The sequence below is a fragment of the Pelobates fuscus genome, chromosome 7 (assembly GCF_036172605.1).
Source record: "Pelobates fuscus isolate aPelFus1 chromosome 7, aPelFus1.pri, whole genome shotgun sequence".
NCBI classification, from domain to species: Eukaryota; Metazoa; Chordata; class Amphibia; order Anura; family Pelobatidae; genus Pelobates; species Pelobates fuscus.
Genome location: NC_086323.1, coordinates 36,658,180 through 36,675,043, shown reverse-complemented (window position 1 = coordinate 36,675,043; position 16,864 = coordinate 36,658,180). Strand labels below are relative to the sequence as shown.

General features: G+C 45.4%; 1 protein-coding gene across 2 annotated transcripts in view; it reads right to left on the bottom strand.

The window, feature by feature from the left end:
• TNNI3K (TNNI3 interacting kinase) overlaps positions 1–16,864 on the bottom strand; it is a 203,524-nt gene that overhangs the window by 74,501 nt on the left and 112,159 nt on the right. The window lies entirely within an intron of this gene.

Below are 16,864 nucleotides of genomic sequence, written 5' to 3'. Positions count from 1 at the left end.
CCGGACTCGACGTAATAGGATAAAACAGAGTCAGGAACGAACCGAGGTCAAGGGCACAAAGAGACAGCGTAAACGAAAACTAGCCGGGGACTGGTACACAGGAATCAGCAAGCCGGCAAACAGTACAGAATAGGATAAAGCGAAAACGAAGTCAGAATACAAAGCCAAGGTCAAATACGGAGAAACACAACTGAACACAACAAGCACTAAAGGGAACTGTAGCAGAAACCACGATAGGGCAACGAACTAAGGGAAAAGGGTAAGTATAAGTAGCCTTCAAACTAATGTGATTGGCTCCTGTCACTTCCACTCCCCCAACAGGTAAGTGTATGGGGTGATTGGCATGACAGGAGCCAATGGGAGCCTTTTTGCAATTTAGGCTCCCACTGTCTCTTTAAGAGCGCGCCCGAGATTCGCGGCGCGCTCTTAGCTGCAGGCGGGACACGTGACCGCTTCTCGCGGTCACTGCCCGCCTTCCTGTCTGAACAGTCGGACGAGCCGCGCGCAGGACCGCCGCAGGACCGCGCGCGGCTTGAAGAGAGGACCGCGTCCGGCCCCCGGATAAGGTAAGTACCGCTACAGTACCCCCCCCTGAGGACACGCCCTCCGGGCGGGCAGGACCAGGCCTGGCAGGAAAACGTGAATGGAAAGAACGTACAAGGCGGGGAGCATGAACAGCATCCGCAGAAATCCAACTGCGCTCCTCAGGCCCATAACCCTTCCAGTGTACCAAGTACTGAAGCCGACCCCTAAGAAAACGAGAGTCAATAACAGCAGATACTTCGAACTCCTCATGACCCTCCACAGAGACAGGAGGGGGAGGGGGAGTATGCCGGGTATAGCGGTTGCGTACGTAAGGCTTCAACAAAGAGGTGTGAAATACATTGGGTATACGCAGATTCTTAGGCAGACCCAAGGCATAAGAAACGGGATTAACCTTATGTATAATGCGATAAGGACCAATGAAGCGGGGAGCCAATTTCATAGAAGGCACCCGGAGGCGAATATTCCGTGTGGAAAGCAAAACCCTGTCCCCCACAACATAGGAAGGAGCCGCTCTGCGATGCTTGTCAGCCTGAGCCTTCTGGCGGGCAGCAGAGTCCACCAAAGAACGCTGAACCTGCTCCCAAGTATTACGCAAACCAGCCAAATGCTCATCCAGAACTGGCATGCCCTGAGAGGAGAATGCAGCCGGAAGAACAACGGGATGCTGGCCATAGACAACGTAAAAAGGGCTTTTGCCGGAAGAATCATGAGTGGCATTATTCCGAGCAAATTCAGCCCAAGGAAGCAGGTCAGACCAATTGTCCTGATGGTGAGACACAAAACAACGGAGGTACTGCTCAAGAGACTGGTTGGCACGTTCAGCAGCTCCATTAGACTGGGGATGGTAAGCGGAAGAAAATGAGAGGGAAATACCCATCTCCGAACAAAAGACTTTCCAGAACCTGGAAATAAATTGGCTACCCCTATCGGATACAATAGATAAGGGAATACCATGTAATCGAAACACTTCTCTAGCGAAGATAAGAGCCAATTCCTTGGAAGTGGGCAACTTGCGAAGAGACACAAAGTGAGCCATTTTGGAAAACCGATCTACTATCATTAGGATGACTGTGTTACCATTCGAAGGGGGTAATTCAACAATAAAATCCATTGATAGATTAGACCAAGGTCTCTCGGGAACGGGCAATGGATGCAACAGCCCACAAGGAACTCTACGAGAGGTTTTCATACATGCACAAGTAGTACAAGCACTTATATAGTCAGTAACATCCTTACGTAAGGTATCCCACCAGAAATACCGAGAAACGGCTGACACTGTTTTGGAAATACCAGGATGTCCAGCAGTCTTAGTATCGTGATAAAGTGACAGAATATCCCGTCTCTCGGGAATGTCAACGAACAATTTATCATTAGGCCTCTCGCTGGGTGCCATGCCTTGTTTCGCTTGTATGGCCTGCAAGAGGGACGAGGAAATAGACAATATAGTAGTTGCTATTATCCTGTCTGGGGGAATGACAGGAGTGACATCAATCTCCTGTTTGTCAATAGTCTCGAATTGTCTGGACAGAGCGTCCGCTTTGGTGTTCCGGTCACCTGGCCTATAGGTGATTATATAATTAAAATGAGACAAGAACAGTGACCACCTAGCCTGCCTTGAAGACAATCTTTTAGCTTCGCTAAGGTAGGATAGGTTCTTATGATCTGTAAATATGAGAATAGGATCCTTAGTTCCTTCTAGCAAATGTCTCCATTCTTTGAGTGCTAAAATGATAGCAAGGAGTTCGCGATTACCCACATCATAATTCCTCTCTGCCTTGGACATTTGTTTAGAAAAGAAGCCACAAGGATGCAATGGCTTGTCAGGAGACTCTCTTTGGGATAAGACAGCACCTACCCCTATATCGGAAGCATCAACCTCAAGTATATATGGCAATGAGGGGACAGGATGCTGTAAAATAGGGGCAGAGGCGAACGTAGTTTTAAGAAAGTCAAAAGCCTGAAGTGCCTCAGTAGACCAGACACGTGTATTGCCATCCTTTTTAGTCATACGAGTAATAGGCGCTACTATAGACGAAAAACCTTTGATAAAACGTCTATAATAATTAGAGAAACCCAGAAAACGCTGGATGGCTTTCAGACCTTGCGGCAGAGGCCATTCTATGACTGCAGCGAGCTTCTGGGGATCCATCCGAAAACCCTCGGCGGAAATCAAATACCCTAAAAACTGGACCTCGGACTGGTCGAATAGACATTTTTCTAATTTGCAATAAAGACCATTAGCAAGAAGGGTCTTCAGAACTGTTGTAACATGTCTGTGATGAGCGTGAATGTCAGTAGAATATATTAAAATGTCATCCAAGTACACAATAACAAATGAGTGAATAAAGTCCCTTAAGACATCATTAATAAATTCTTGGAACACTGCTGGGGCATTGCAAAGCCCAAATGGCATGACGGTATACTCATAATGACCTGACCGAGTGTTAAAGGCTGTCTTCCATTCGTGGTCCTTTTTAATACGTATCAAATTGTATGCTCCTCTAAGATCTAATTTGGTGAATACCGTAGCATGTTTGAGCCTGTCAAACAATTCTGTTATTAGAGGTATAGGGTAAGCATTTTTGATGGTGATCTTGTTAAGACCTCTATAATCAATGCAAGGTCTTAAATCACCTTCTTTCTTTGATACAAAGAAGAACCCCGCTCCAGCCGGAGAAGAGGATCTTCTAATAAATCCCTTGTCTAATGACTCTTTAATGTACTCCTCCATGACACGGTTTTCTTGAACCGATAGGGGGTACACCCTGCCCTTAGGAGGTATAGTACCAGGCAACAAATCAATAGCACAATCGTAGGGTCTGTGAGGCGGTAATTTGTCAGCCTCTCTTTTATCAAAGACAGTCTTTAAAGTTAAATACTGAGAGGGTATTGTCGTAGATAAAGGAGGAACAGTAGGAACGTTAATAGAATTCACAGGCGTGACTTCAATAGTACATGACTCATGGCAGGCTTCACTCCATGATTTTATCTGCCCTGTCTCCCAGTCAAAAATGGGATTGTGGGCACGTAACCATGGATACCCTAACACCAACTGTGAAGAGGGAGAGGTGATGACCTGGAACCGAATGGTTTCATAGTGTAGAACCCCTGTGTACATGTGTAGCGGTGCAGTCTCGTGAGTAACAACAGGAGATATCAATGGTCTACCATCTATGGCCTCAACGGCCAAGGGTATCTCCTTCTCTCTGATGGGAATATTGTTTCTCTTTACAAAACCAGAGTCTATAAAGTTCTCGGCTGCCCCAGAATCAACCAGGGCGTCTATGTTTTCAACTATACAACTCTCTCCCATATGTAAAGAAACAGGGAGAAGCAGTCGGTTAGGAGGCAATGTAGGAGACTTAGAAATCACACCCAAGGCCAGTCCCCTATAAGGTCTTAGGTGCGAGAGTTTTCCGGGAGCAGAGGACACTCCTTTACCATATGGTCTCTCTTACCACAATATAGGCAGAGTCCCTCCCTTCTCCTATGTAATTTCTCAGTATCTGAGAGTTTGGCAACCCCTAATTGCATAGGTTCCTCTTCAGATACTTTAACACTCTCCGGTATATTAACTCTGGGTTGAATAGGTGTAACAAAACGTCTATTCCTGTTCTTAGTATAGAGCCTGTCACGAATCCTATTATCTATATCGATGAGGTAGTCAATAAGGTCCTCTAAGGCAATAGGAAGCTCCTTAGCTGCTACCTCATCCAATATAGAGTCTGATAAACCTTCCATGAAGGCCGTAGTTAACCCATTATTGGTCCAATCGACCTGTGAGGCAAGGGTACGAAACTGTATAGCGTAATCAGCCACAGACCTAGAACCCTGTTTAACCCTCATTAATGCTCTAGCGGCATTCTTAGACCTTTTCATAGTATCAAAAGTTCTGCGAAAAGCTGTTAGGAAACTGTGAAAGTTATGCACCATAGGTCCATTAGCCTCCCAAATAGGGTTTGCCCATTCAAGTGCTTTGTCGGTAAGTTGGTGCATAAAGAACCCAACTTTAGACCTCTCTGTGGGAAATGAACGTGGATACATTTCAAAATGAAACTCTATTTGGTTAATGAACCCTCTGCATGTCTTAGAATCCCCTCCATACCTAGGAGGAGGCGTTAAATGTGCTGTAGCGTTAGGCATAGTCGATGCTTCAGGAAGCAGGGGTGCAGGAGGATTAGGTGCGGTTGCTGGAATGGTTCTAGCTAAGAGCGTCTGGAGAGCCTGAGCTATTTGATCCATACGGTGATCCTGCTCTACAAATCTAGCCTCATGGGTCGCCATCTGTTGAGCTAAATCTGCGGGGTCCATGGCCCTATCGTAATGTAACGAGTATATACCCCTACACGCAGGATCCAGCCTAACAGAAGACAGTACAGAGGAGAGATACGTCTACCGGACCTTAGAGTGGCCGGACTCGACGTAATAGGATAAAACAGAGTCAGGAACGATCCGAGGTCAAGGGCACAAAGAGACAGCGTAAACGAAAACTAGCCGGGGACTGGTACACAGGAATCAGCAAGCCGGCAAACAGTACAGAATAGGATAAAGCGAAAACGAAGTCAGAATACAAAGCCAAGGTCAAATACGGAGAAACACAACTGAACACAACAAGCACTAAAGGGAACTGTAGCAGAAACCACGATAGGGCAACGAACTAAGGGAAAAGGGTAAGTATAAGTAGCCTTCAAACTAATGTGATTGGCTCCTGTCACTTCCACTCCCCCAACAGGTAAGTGTATGGGGTGATTGGCATGACAGGAGCCAATGGGAGCCTTTTTGCAATTTAGGCTCCCACTGTCTCTTTAAGAGCGCGCCCGAGATTCGCGGCGCGCTCTTAGCTGCAGGCGGGACACGTGACCGCTTCTCGCGGTCACTGCCCGCCTTCCTGTCTGAACAGTCGGACGAGCCGCGCGCGGCTCGTGCAGCCGCAGGACCGCGCGCGGCTTGAAGAGAGGACCGCGTCCGGCCCCCGGATAAGGTAAGTACCGCTACAATGTTTCAGACCAAAATAATTGAACTAAAACATAGCTTAGTTAGAGATTTCTTTTCAATTTGGCTATTTTTGAATCTGTCTAGGTTCAGGGTGTCATTTTATTAGGCATGCTTTGAGAGATAAGTGTAGTTGTGTGGCTATATTGTTTCCCTATACTGCCCACCAAAGCCCAATAAATATTTGTTTCCAGATGAATGTGGGTTATGTCATTTATGTATATTAAACTTGTTACCCCATAGCTATTAATCTGGCAACCACTCCTGTTACTTCCTGGTTTGGTTAGCTCAGTGGAGCTAAAATCAAGAGGTATCGATTGCCCAGAGCACCTGCCTTGCAAAGACTTTTCATTGAGCCGCATTGTAAAGTCTATGATTGGATAGACACAGGAGGTTTGGGCGGGGTTAGAAGAGGAGGGCTTGCAAAGGCAAAATACAGCTGTTGCAAGTATACCTCTTTTGAAAAAAATACTTAAAGCGGCACTGTCATGCCGAACTTACCTTTCCTCAATCTCTTCCTCTTCTCACCCTCTCTCGGGATCTGTTATTCTTTTCTTCCTGTCTTCTTTAGTTTTCTTTAAAATCATAAGACAAAGTAGGGACTCTGTCTTATGGAGGATTCCTCCGCTTGACCAGCTCTGACCAGCGGAGGAGCAAAGTGTGCTTCATTTCCGCTGGTCAGACCAATTTTCCCATGATCCCTAGCTTTCCTCCCAGTTCCCACAATGCTTCCTGTCAGTATTGCCGAACGTCCTGTCACTTAGACAGAACGCCGGCAAAACTGCCGAATTGCATCCTAACAGAATGAGCACTGTTTCTCCATTGGTGTTAGGATGCAATTCGGTACTTTGTTCGGATCTGAATTTCATTCAAATGAATGAAACTCCGATCCTATTCATTGCTGTGGCTGCATCTTGCAGCCGCTTAGTAGATAACTCCCTAATTCCCACGGTATCAGGGAGCTATCTACTAAAAGGCTGAAAGACCTAAATTGGTCTTTCAGCCAAATTTACCAACACTAAGTAAAAATGACTTGGTATTAGTAAATAATATGCCCCTACTCGCTATACCGCGAGTAGGGGCATGTCTAGTAAGCAGTGAGCAGCCTGTGGCTGCTCACTGTAAAAAAAAAATAAAAAAAATATTGCAGCTCCCTCCTTGCAATATGTAAAGACAGAAGCGGCAGGGAGCAGTGCTCCCCACCACTTCATAAGCCCCCCAGGTCCCCTCCTCACTCTATGGGGGTCAATATGACCCCCATAATAGCACAAGGGAGATTAAAATCTCCCCAATGCCCCTACTCGCTATAAAGCGAGTAGGGGCATGTCAACTAAACAGTGAGCAGCCTGTGGCTGCTCACTGTAAAAAAAAAAAAAAAAGGGTAATAAGGGGGGGACGGGGGACCTACTGTCCTCCCCCGCCAGCCCCCACCCCTGGACGGCGGGTGGGGGCCATAATGGGAATGAGGGGGACCTACTGTCCTCCCCTCAGGCCCCCACCCCTGGGCGGCGGGTGGGGGCCATAATAGTAATAAGGGGGGGGGGGGGACCTACTGTCCTCCACCCCCCGGCCCCCACCCCTGGGCGGCGGGTTGGGCCATAATAGTAATAGGTGGGGGGGGACCTACTGTCCTCCCCCCCCCGGCCCCCACCCCTGGGCGGCGGGTGGGGGCCATAATAGTAATAAGGGGGGGGACCTACTGTCCTCCACCCCCCGGCCCCCACCCCTGGGCGGCGGGTGGGGGCCATAATAGTAATAAGGGGGGGGACCTACTGTCCTCCAGCCCCCGGCCCCCACCCCTGGGCGGCGGGTGGGGGCCCTAATGGTAAAAGGGGGGGGGACGACCTACTGTCCTCCCCCCCGGCCCCCACCCCTGGGCAGCGGGTGGGGGCCATAACGATAATGGGGGGGGACCTACTGTCCTCCCCCCGCCCCCACCCCTGGGCGGCGGGTGGGGGCACTAAGTAAATTCCCCCCCCCATCAAGGTGACTAGGGGTGCCCAAGCCCCTAGTCACCCACCCCCCACCCAAATAAAAAATGCCCCTACCTACCCCCCTCACCCTAAAAAATAGTGAGGGGGGAATAAAATTACAATATATAAGTAAATAGTATTTGGGGAACAGAGTATAAATTGGTGCTGCTATCACCAAGTGTGAATCACTCCAACACACAAAAAACAATACAGTGAAAGATAAAAATGTGGTGAGAGCACTCAGAACATGCAAAGATAAAAAATATATTACCAGACTTGATTAAAAATGGGAATATCTAGAACAATAAAGCACAAATACATAGAGTAATATTGTCATAAAAGAGATAAAATTAAAAAATGAGACTGGTTACACTCACATATTACTGAGTCACTTTAAAAGCTGACTCAGACTTAGGGCTTTAGTGGAGATGAGACTTCTTCAGCTTTAGACGTCCTGTACCGGTTATGTTTGGTCTGCACTGGGAAATGATTCTTCAAATTACTCCAGGAAGCAAGATCCAATATAAAATTTCTTTATTGTAAAATAACTAGATATTAAAAAAATAGTAACATCTATCTTTGTCCAATACAGGTAAAAAACGTCCTTGAAAGCACAATACCAGTGGTATTGTGCTTTCAAGGACGTTTTTTACCTGTATTGGACAAAGATAGATGTTACTATTTTTTTAATATCTAGTTATTTTACAATAAAGAAATTTTATATTGGATCTTGCTTCCTGGAGTAATTTGAAGAATCATTTCCCAGTGCAGACCAAACATAACCGGTACAGGACGTCTAAAGCTGAAGAAGTCTCATCTCCACTAAAGCCCTAAGTCTGAGTCAGCTTTTAAAGTGACTCAGTAATATGTGAGTGTAACCAGTCTCATTTTTTAATTTTATCTCTTTTATGACAATATTACTCTATGTATTTGTGCTTTATTGTTCTAGATATTCCCATTTTTAATCAAGTCTGGTAATATATTTTTTATCTTTGCATGTTCTGAGTGCTCTCACCACATTTTTATCTTTCACGGGGAATAAAATTGCTAACCTGTAAAGTAAAATTAAACTTACCATTCGACGTCTTCTTTTTTCTAAAATCTTCATTTTCAGCCCCAAAAAAGGCCAAATAAAAAACCATCATAGTCGTCGAACTAAAAATAAAATAAAAAACCCGAGCGCAAAAAAAAAAAAAACGACGAAAAAGAAAAAACCCGAGCGCACAAAAAAATAATCCATCTTCACCCATGGAGGGCTCTGCGCAGACTGAGCTCCGCAGGGCGGGGCAAGGCTTATAAAGCCTTGCCCCGCCCTGCAATTAGCCTAAGAACACTCTGATTGGTGGGTTTAAGCCAATCAGAGTGCTCTTTGTCATTTTACAAGCGTGGGAAAATTCCAAAGAACTTTCCCACGCTTGTAAAATGACACAGAGCACTGTGATTGGATGGATTTCAAGCCATCCAATCACAGTGCTCTGTGTCATTTTACAAGCGTGGGAAAATTCCAAAGAACTTTCCCACGCTTGTAAAATGACAAAGAGCACTCTGATTGGCTTAAACCCACCAATCAGAGTGTTCTTAGGCTAATTGCAGGGCAGGGCAAGGCTTTATAAAGTAAAATTAAACTTATAAGCCTTGCCCCGCCCTGCGGAGCTCAGTCTGCACGGAGCCCTCCATGGGTGAAGATGGATTATTTTTATGTGCGCTCTGTTTTTTTCTTTTTCGTCGGGTTCTACGCTGGTAGCTCCCTCCTTGTAATAAACCGAACAAACAAACGAACACTGATACACAGTGTTAGTTTGTTCGTCTGATTTTTTCTATTCATTCATTCGTCTGTCTGATGAATGAATGAATAGGTGAAATTCCCGTTCGCATGTCCAGATGTTTCACTGGGCATGTGCGGGAATCTCACAGTCTGTCTAGTGTGGGTAGATGACGTGTCCCACAGGGACTTCACCTACCCACACAAAGATGGCGGCGCCCTGAATATAGATCGGGGCAGAAAATAAAGAATAAAAAATAGGTAATGTGGGGGGCATAGGGGCATTTGGGGGTGACTAGGGGGTCGATTGGATGTAGTTGAGGCGGGAGGGGGGTTAAAAAAAAACGAAATTCGGCATGACAGTGCCGCTTTAATTAAATAAATGCATGTTTTTATTGGGTGTAAAAAGTGATTTTTATTTATTAATTTTTTATTTGGGTAGTGGAGTGTCCCTTTCTGTGATTTGGGAGCAAATGTGAGGAAGGCTGAACTTGATGGACGCAAGTCTCTTTTAAGCAATGTAACTATGTAACATGCAGATGTATATGACACTGGTTTGTATATAGATTGTAGTTTTATTATATTTATTTTATGTGTCATAAAAATATTTTTTATTTAGTTAGCTGGAATAGGTAGAAATTGGCTTTTTAATATTATCAGCTTTCATATTGCTGCTGTTACCAAGCAAAATAAATTAGGAAATCTCCTTAGATTAATTTTCCTACTAAAATGTACATCTTTGAATGATTCATTTTGTGTTCAGAAATCTGCAAAAACCATTAGATACATTTCACTACCAAATGAACACTACAGGGTCAGTAAGACAAACATGTATTCCTCACTATATAATGTTAAAAACACCATCCAGCTTGTAAAATGACACAGAGCACTGTGATTGGATGGATTTCAAACCATCCAATCACAGTGCTCTGTGTCATTTTACAAGCGTGGGAAAATTCCAAAGAACTTTCCCACGCTTGTAAAATGACAAAGAGCACTCTGATTGGCTTTAACCCACCAATCAGAGTGTTCTTAGGCTAATTGCAGGGCGGGGCAAGGCTTTATAAGCCTTGCCCCGCCCTGCGGAGCTCAGTCTGCGCGGAGCCCTCCATGGGTGAAGATGGATTATTTTTTTGTGCGCTCTGGTTTTTTCTTTTTCGTCGGGTTTTTTTTTGCGCTCGGGTTTTTTATTTTATTTTTAGTTCGACGGCTATGATGGTTTTTTATTTGGCCTTTTTTGGGGCTGAAAATTAAGATTTTAGAAAAAAGAAGACGTCGAATGGTAAGTTTAATTTTACTTTACAGGTTAGCAATTTTATTCCCCCCTCACTATTTTTTAGGGTGAGGGGGGTAGGTAGGGGCATTTTTTATTTGGGTGGGGGGTGGGTGACTAGGGGCTTGGACACCCCTAGTCACCTTGATGGGGGGGGAATTTACTTAGTGCCCCCACCCGCCGACCAGGGGTGGGGGCGGGGGGAGGACAGTAGGTCCCCCCCCATTATCGTTATGGCCCCCACCCGCCGCCCAGGGGTGGGGGCCGGGGGGGAGGACAGTAGGTCGTCCCCCCCTTTTACCATTAGGGCCCCCACCCGCCGCCCAGCGGTGGGGACCGGGGGCTGGAGGACAGTAGGTCCCCCCCCTTATTACTATTATGGCCCCCACCCGCCGCCCAGGGGTGGGGGCCGGGGGGAGGACAGTAGGTCCCCCCCCTATTACTATTATGGCCCCCACCCGCCGCCCAGGGGTGGGGGCCGGGGGGTGGAGGACAGTAGGTCCCCCCCCTTATTACTATTATGGCCCCCACCCGCCGCCCAGGGGTGGGGGCCGGGGGGGGAGGACAGTAGGTCCCCCCCCCACCTATTACTATTATGGCCCCCACCCGCCGCCCAGGGGTGGGGGCCGGGGGGTGGAGGACAGTAGGTCCCCCCCCCCCTTATTACTATTATGGCCCCCACCCGCCGCCCAGGGGTGGGGGCCTGAGGGGAGGACAGTAGGTCCCCCCTCATTCCCATTATGGACCCCACCCGCCGTCCAGGGGTGGGGGCCGGCAGGGGAGGACAGTAGGTCCCCCGTCCCCCCCTTATTACCCTTTTTTTTTTTTTTTTACAGTGAGCAGCCACAGGCTGCTCACTGTTTAGTGGACATGCCCCTACTCGCGGTATAGCGAGTAGGGGCATTGGGGAGATTTGAATCTCCCTTGTGCTATTATGGGGGTCATATTGACCCCCATAGAGTGAGGAGGGGACCTGGGGGGCTTATGAAGTGGTGGGGAGCACTGCTCCCTGCCGCTTCTGTCTTTACATATTGCAAGGAGGGAGCTGCACGCTGGTAGCTCCCTCCTTGTAATAAACCGAACAAACAAACGAACACTGATACACAGTGTTAGTTTGTTCGTCTGATTTTTTCTATTCATTCGTCTGTCTGATGAATGAATGAATAGGTGAAATTCCCGTTCGCATGTCCAGATGTTTCACTGGGCATGTGCGGGAATCTCACAGTCTGTCTAGTGTGGGTAGATGACGTGTCCCACAGGGACTTCACCTACCCACACAAAGATGGCGGCGCCCTGAATATAGATCGGGGCAGAAAATAAAGAATAAAAAATAGGTAATGTGGGGGGCATAGGGGCATTTGGGGGTGACTAGGGGGTCGATTGGATGTAGTTGAGGCGGGAGGGGGGTTAAAAAAAAACAAAATTCGGCATGACAGTGCCGCTTTAATTAAATAAATGCATGTTTTTATTGGGTGTAAAAAGTGATTTTTATTTATTAATTTTTTATTTGGGTAGTGGAGTGTCCCTTTCTGTGATTTGGGAGCAAATGTGAGGAAGGCTGAACTTGATGGACGCAAGTCTCTTTTAAGCAATGTAACTATGTAACATGCAGATGTATATGACACTGGTTTGTATATAGATTGTAGTTTTATTATATTTATTTTATGTGTCATAAAAATATTTTTTATTTAGTTAGCTGGAATAGGTAGAAATTGGCTTTTTAATATTATCAGCTTTCATATTGCTGCTGTTACCAAGCAAAATAAATTAGGAAATCTCCTTAGATTAATTTTCCTACTAAAATGTACATCTTTGAATGATTCATTTTGTGTTCAGAAATCTGCAAAAACTATTAGATACATTTCACTACCAAATGAACACTACAGGGTCAGTAAGACAAACATGTATTCCTCACTATATAATGTTAAAAACACCATCCAGCTTGTAAAATGACACAGAGCACTGTGATTGGATGGATTTCAAGCCATCCAATCACAGTGCTCTGTGTCATTTTACAAGCGTGGGAAAATTCCAAAGAACTTTCCCACGCTTGTAAAATGACAAAGAGCACTCTGATTGGCTTTAACCCACCAATCAGAGTGTTCTTAGGCTAATTGCAGGGCGGGGCAAGGCTTTATAAGCCTTGCCCCGCCCTGCGGAGCTCAGTCTGCGCGGAGCCCTCCATGGGTGAAGATGGATTATTTTTTTGTGCGCTCTGGTTTTTTCTTTTTCGTCGGGTTTTTTTTTGCGCTCGGGTTTTTTATTTTATTTTTAGTTCGACGGCTATGATGGTTTTTTATTTGGCCTTTTTTGGGGCTGAAAATTAAGATTTTAGAAAAAAGAAGACGTCGAATGGTAAGTTTAATTTTACTTTACAGGTTAGCAATTTTATTCCCCCCTCACTATTTTTTAGGGTGAGGGGGGTAGGTAGGGGCATTTTTTATTTGGGTGGGGGGTGGGTGACTAGGGGCTTGGGCACCCCTAGTCACCTTGATGGGGGGGGGAATTTACTTAGTGCCCCCACCCGCCGACCAGGGGTGGGGGTGGGGGGAGGACAGTAGGTCCCCCCCATTATCGTTATGGCCCCCACCCGCCGCCCAGGGGTGGGGGCCGGGGGGGAGGACAGTAGGTCGTCCCCCCCCTTTTACCATTAGGGCCCCCACCCGCCGCCCAGGGGTGGGGGCCGGGGGCTGGAGGACAGTAGGTCCCCCCCCTTATTACTATTATGGCCCCCACCCGCCGCCCAGGGGTGGGGGCCGGGGGGAGGACAGTAGGTCCCCCCCCCTATTACTATTATGGCCCCCACCCGCCGCCCAGGGGTGGGGGCTGGGGGGTGGAGGACAGTAGGTCCCCCCCCTTATTACTATTATGGCCCCCACCCGCCGCCCAGGGGTGGGGGCCGGGGGGGAGGACAGTAGGTCCCCCCCCCACCTATTACTATTATGGCCCCCACCCGCCGCCCAGGGGTGGGGGCCGGGGGGTGGAGGACAGTAGGTCCCCCCCCCTTATTACTATTATGGCCCCCACCCGCCGCCCAGGGGTGGGGGCCTGAGGGGAGGACAGTAGGTCCCCCCTCATTCCCATTATGGACCCCACCCGCCGTCCAGGGGTGGGGGCCGGCAGGGGAGGACAGTAGGTCCCTCGTCCCCCCCTTATTACCCTTTTTTTTTTTTTTTACAGTGAGCAGCCACAGGCTGCTCACTGTTTAGTGGACATGCCCCTGCTCGCGGTATAGCGAGTAGGGGCATTGGGGAGATTTGAATCTCCCTTGTGCTATTATGGGGGTCATATTGACCCCCATAGAGTGAGGAGGGGACCTGGGGGGCTTATGAAGTGGTGGGGAGCACTGCTCCCTGCCGCTTCTGTCTTTACATATTGCAAGGAGGGAGCTGCACGCTGGTAGCTCCCTCCTTGTAATAAACCGAACAAACAAACGAACACTGATACACAGTGTTAGTTTGTTCGTCTGATTTTTTCTATTCATTCGTCTGTCTGATGAATGAATGAATAGGTGAAATTCCCGTTCACATGTCCAGATGTTTCACTGGGCATGTGCGGGAATCTCACAGTCTGTCTAGTGTGGGTAGATGACGTGTCCCACAGGGACTTCACCTACCCACACAAAGATGGCGGCGCCCTGAATATAGATCGGGGCAGAAAATAAAGAATAAAAAATAGGTAATGTGGGGGGCATAGGGGCATTTGGGGGTGACTAGGGGGTCAATTGGATGTAGTTGAGGCGGGAGGGGGGTTAAAAAAAAAACGAAATTCGGCATGACAGTGCCGCTTTAATTAAATAAATGCATGTTTTTATTGGGTGTAAAAAGTGATTTTTATTTATTAATTTTTTATTTGGGTAGTGGAGTGTCCCTTTCTGTGATTTGGGAGCAAATGTGAGGAAGGCTGAACTTGATGGACGCAAGTCTCTTTTAAGCAATGTAACTATGTAACATGCAGATGTATATGACACTGGTTTGTATATAGATTGTAGTTTTATTATATTTATTTTATGTGTCATAAAAATATTTTTTATTTAGTTTGCTGGAATAGGTAGAAATTGGCTTTTTAATATTATCAGCTTTCATATTGCTGCTGTTACCAAGCAAAATAAATTAGGAAATCTCCTTAGATTAATTTTCCTACTAAAATGTACATCTTTGAATGATTCATTTTGTGTTCAGAAATCTGCTAAAACCATTAGATACATTTCACTACCAAATGAACACTACAGGGTCAGTAAGACAAACATGTATTCCTCACTATATAATGTTAAAAACACCATCCAGCCCCTTGGCCTCCTTAAATATAGTAAACTCTTACCTTTATTCCAGTCTGCTGCTGCTGGCTCTGACCCTGTTCTTCCTGCTTGGCTGACATAATCAGAAGTGTTAATTTGAGCTCATCACAATGATTTCTCATTGGAAAGCATTGGATTAGCTATGACTGCCAAGGGGGCAGATCAGGGGCAGAGCCAGCACAAGCCAAACACTGCCCTGGCTAATCACTATCTCCTCATAGAGATCCATTGAATGCATCTCAATGAGGAAAATTCAGTGTCTCCATGCAGAGGGTGGAGACACTGAATGTCAGTCACACTGTGCAACACTGCCCCAGGAAGCACCTCTATTAGCCATCTAAGGACTGGCCACTGGTGTTACCTAGGCTGTAATGTAAGCACTGCCTTTTCTCTGAAAAAAAAAAACCATGTTTACTACAAATCTGAAGGGACTGATTATACTCACCAGAACTTATACAATAAACTGTAATTGTTCTGGTGACTATAGTGTCCCTTTAAGTAAAGAATCATTGGTTTGTTTTAGCTGGAATTTGGTTAGCTCTCCCAGTTTATCATTACCATATAGGTTTCAATGCTTTGTATTAGATAATGTGGAAGATGTGGAAGTGAGGTTTCAGAAGAAGTGTTTCTGAAGAAGTGGCCTACAAGTGGAGGGGAGAGCTCAGCCCATGTTTTTGTTAAACTACTCCAAAACAGGAAGCCCCCCTTAATCCTCTGTACCATAACCATTACAATGAGCTGTAGTGGTCATGATTCTTAAATATTCTCCTTTAACCAATCTATCATTAATAACCATAACCTATAGCCAACCCATAATCTGTATTATCTCTCTTTCAATCTATGTATTTATATAGAGCACCGACTGAGCAATTCTTCTACTATGTGCTGCTAAACTACACAAATAAATGAAAACAAACAAATAAAACAACAGAACAGAAAAATAGAAGCAGAGGTAAACCAGTTGAAGAGGTAAAGGAAGTAAAGGACTAGATGAAAAATTAGAGGTCAAAAATGATCAGAAAAGACCGCGTCAAAGGGCCAGGTCTTCAATTTACCAAGTTACCTTTAAAAAATTGACCTAACCAACTTTTATAAACCTATCAAGCCATCTAATAAAATTCAACTAAATCACATTTTATAATTCTCATGTTTTTATACTTTTTTGTACCCGTTAGTAACAAACCATCTTTAATATCCATAATTAACAATAAGGTTTATATATTTTCTACTTATATCTATGATGTGGTAGCATTTGCTTGCATGTTAGTTAATTTTTGTATTCTCTTGTCTTCATTAAACATTTAAATGATAATATTCACAAAGTATAGTTTCAAGAGATATAACATCTAATGTCAAAATTTCTTATTTTGTTCAGTCCAAATGTGCAAGGTAAATCTAATGCTTATCTCGGTGGAGCACAGTGATGGATTATGCAACAGCTGATCTAGGTCAAATATCCTGGGACGATATCCTATTAAACTAGGTCAAGCTTAAAAATGTGTGTTGTAGTCATTCCTATAATGTATCAATTAATAATGAAGGTGAACAAGCCTAGGAAATCAGCAAGACATCTGAAATGTGTCAATAATGAACATGTAGGAACAACTGTACATGTAAATACAGCACTGGCTAACATTTCACTGACTTAGTACCTTTTTACATATAGTATTTGATATTTTTATTTTTGCAGTTGACTTATTTATAAATTTGATAACTTTGAATTTTTCTCTCTCTCTCTCTCTCTCTCTCTCTCTCTCTCTCTCTCTCTCTCTCTCTCTCTCTCTATATATATATATATATATATACATATATATATTTAACTTGTCCCACAGGTCCCTTAGTCCAGAAGAAACGGACCTATTAAGTCGAGGGCCATCATTTGTACCTAAAGCCTGCCCTAATCAATTTAAATGGAATATTGAGCTATTCCAATTTGGTAGAAGCATGTGAGTAAAAGAATACGTTGATAAACCAGACCTACACAAGACACAAACAACAATTGAAACAAGGGAGAAGTTTGA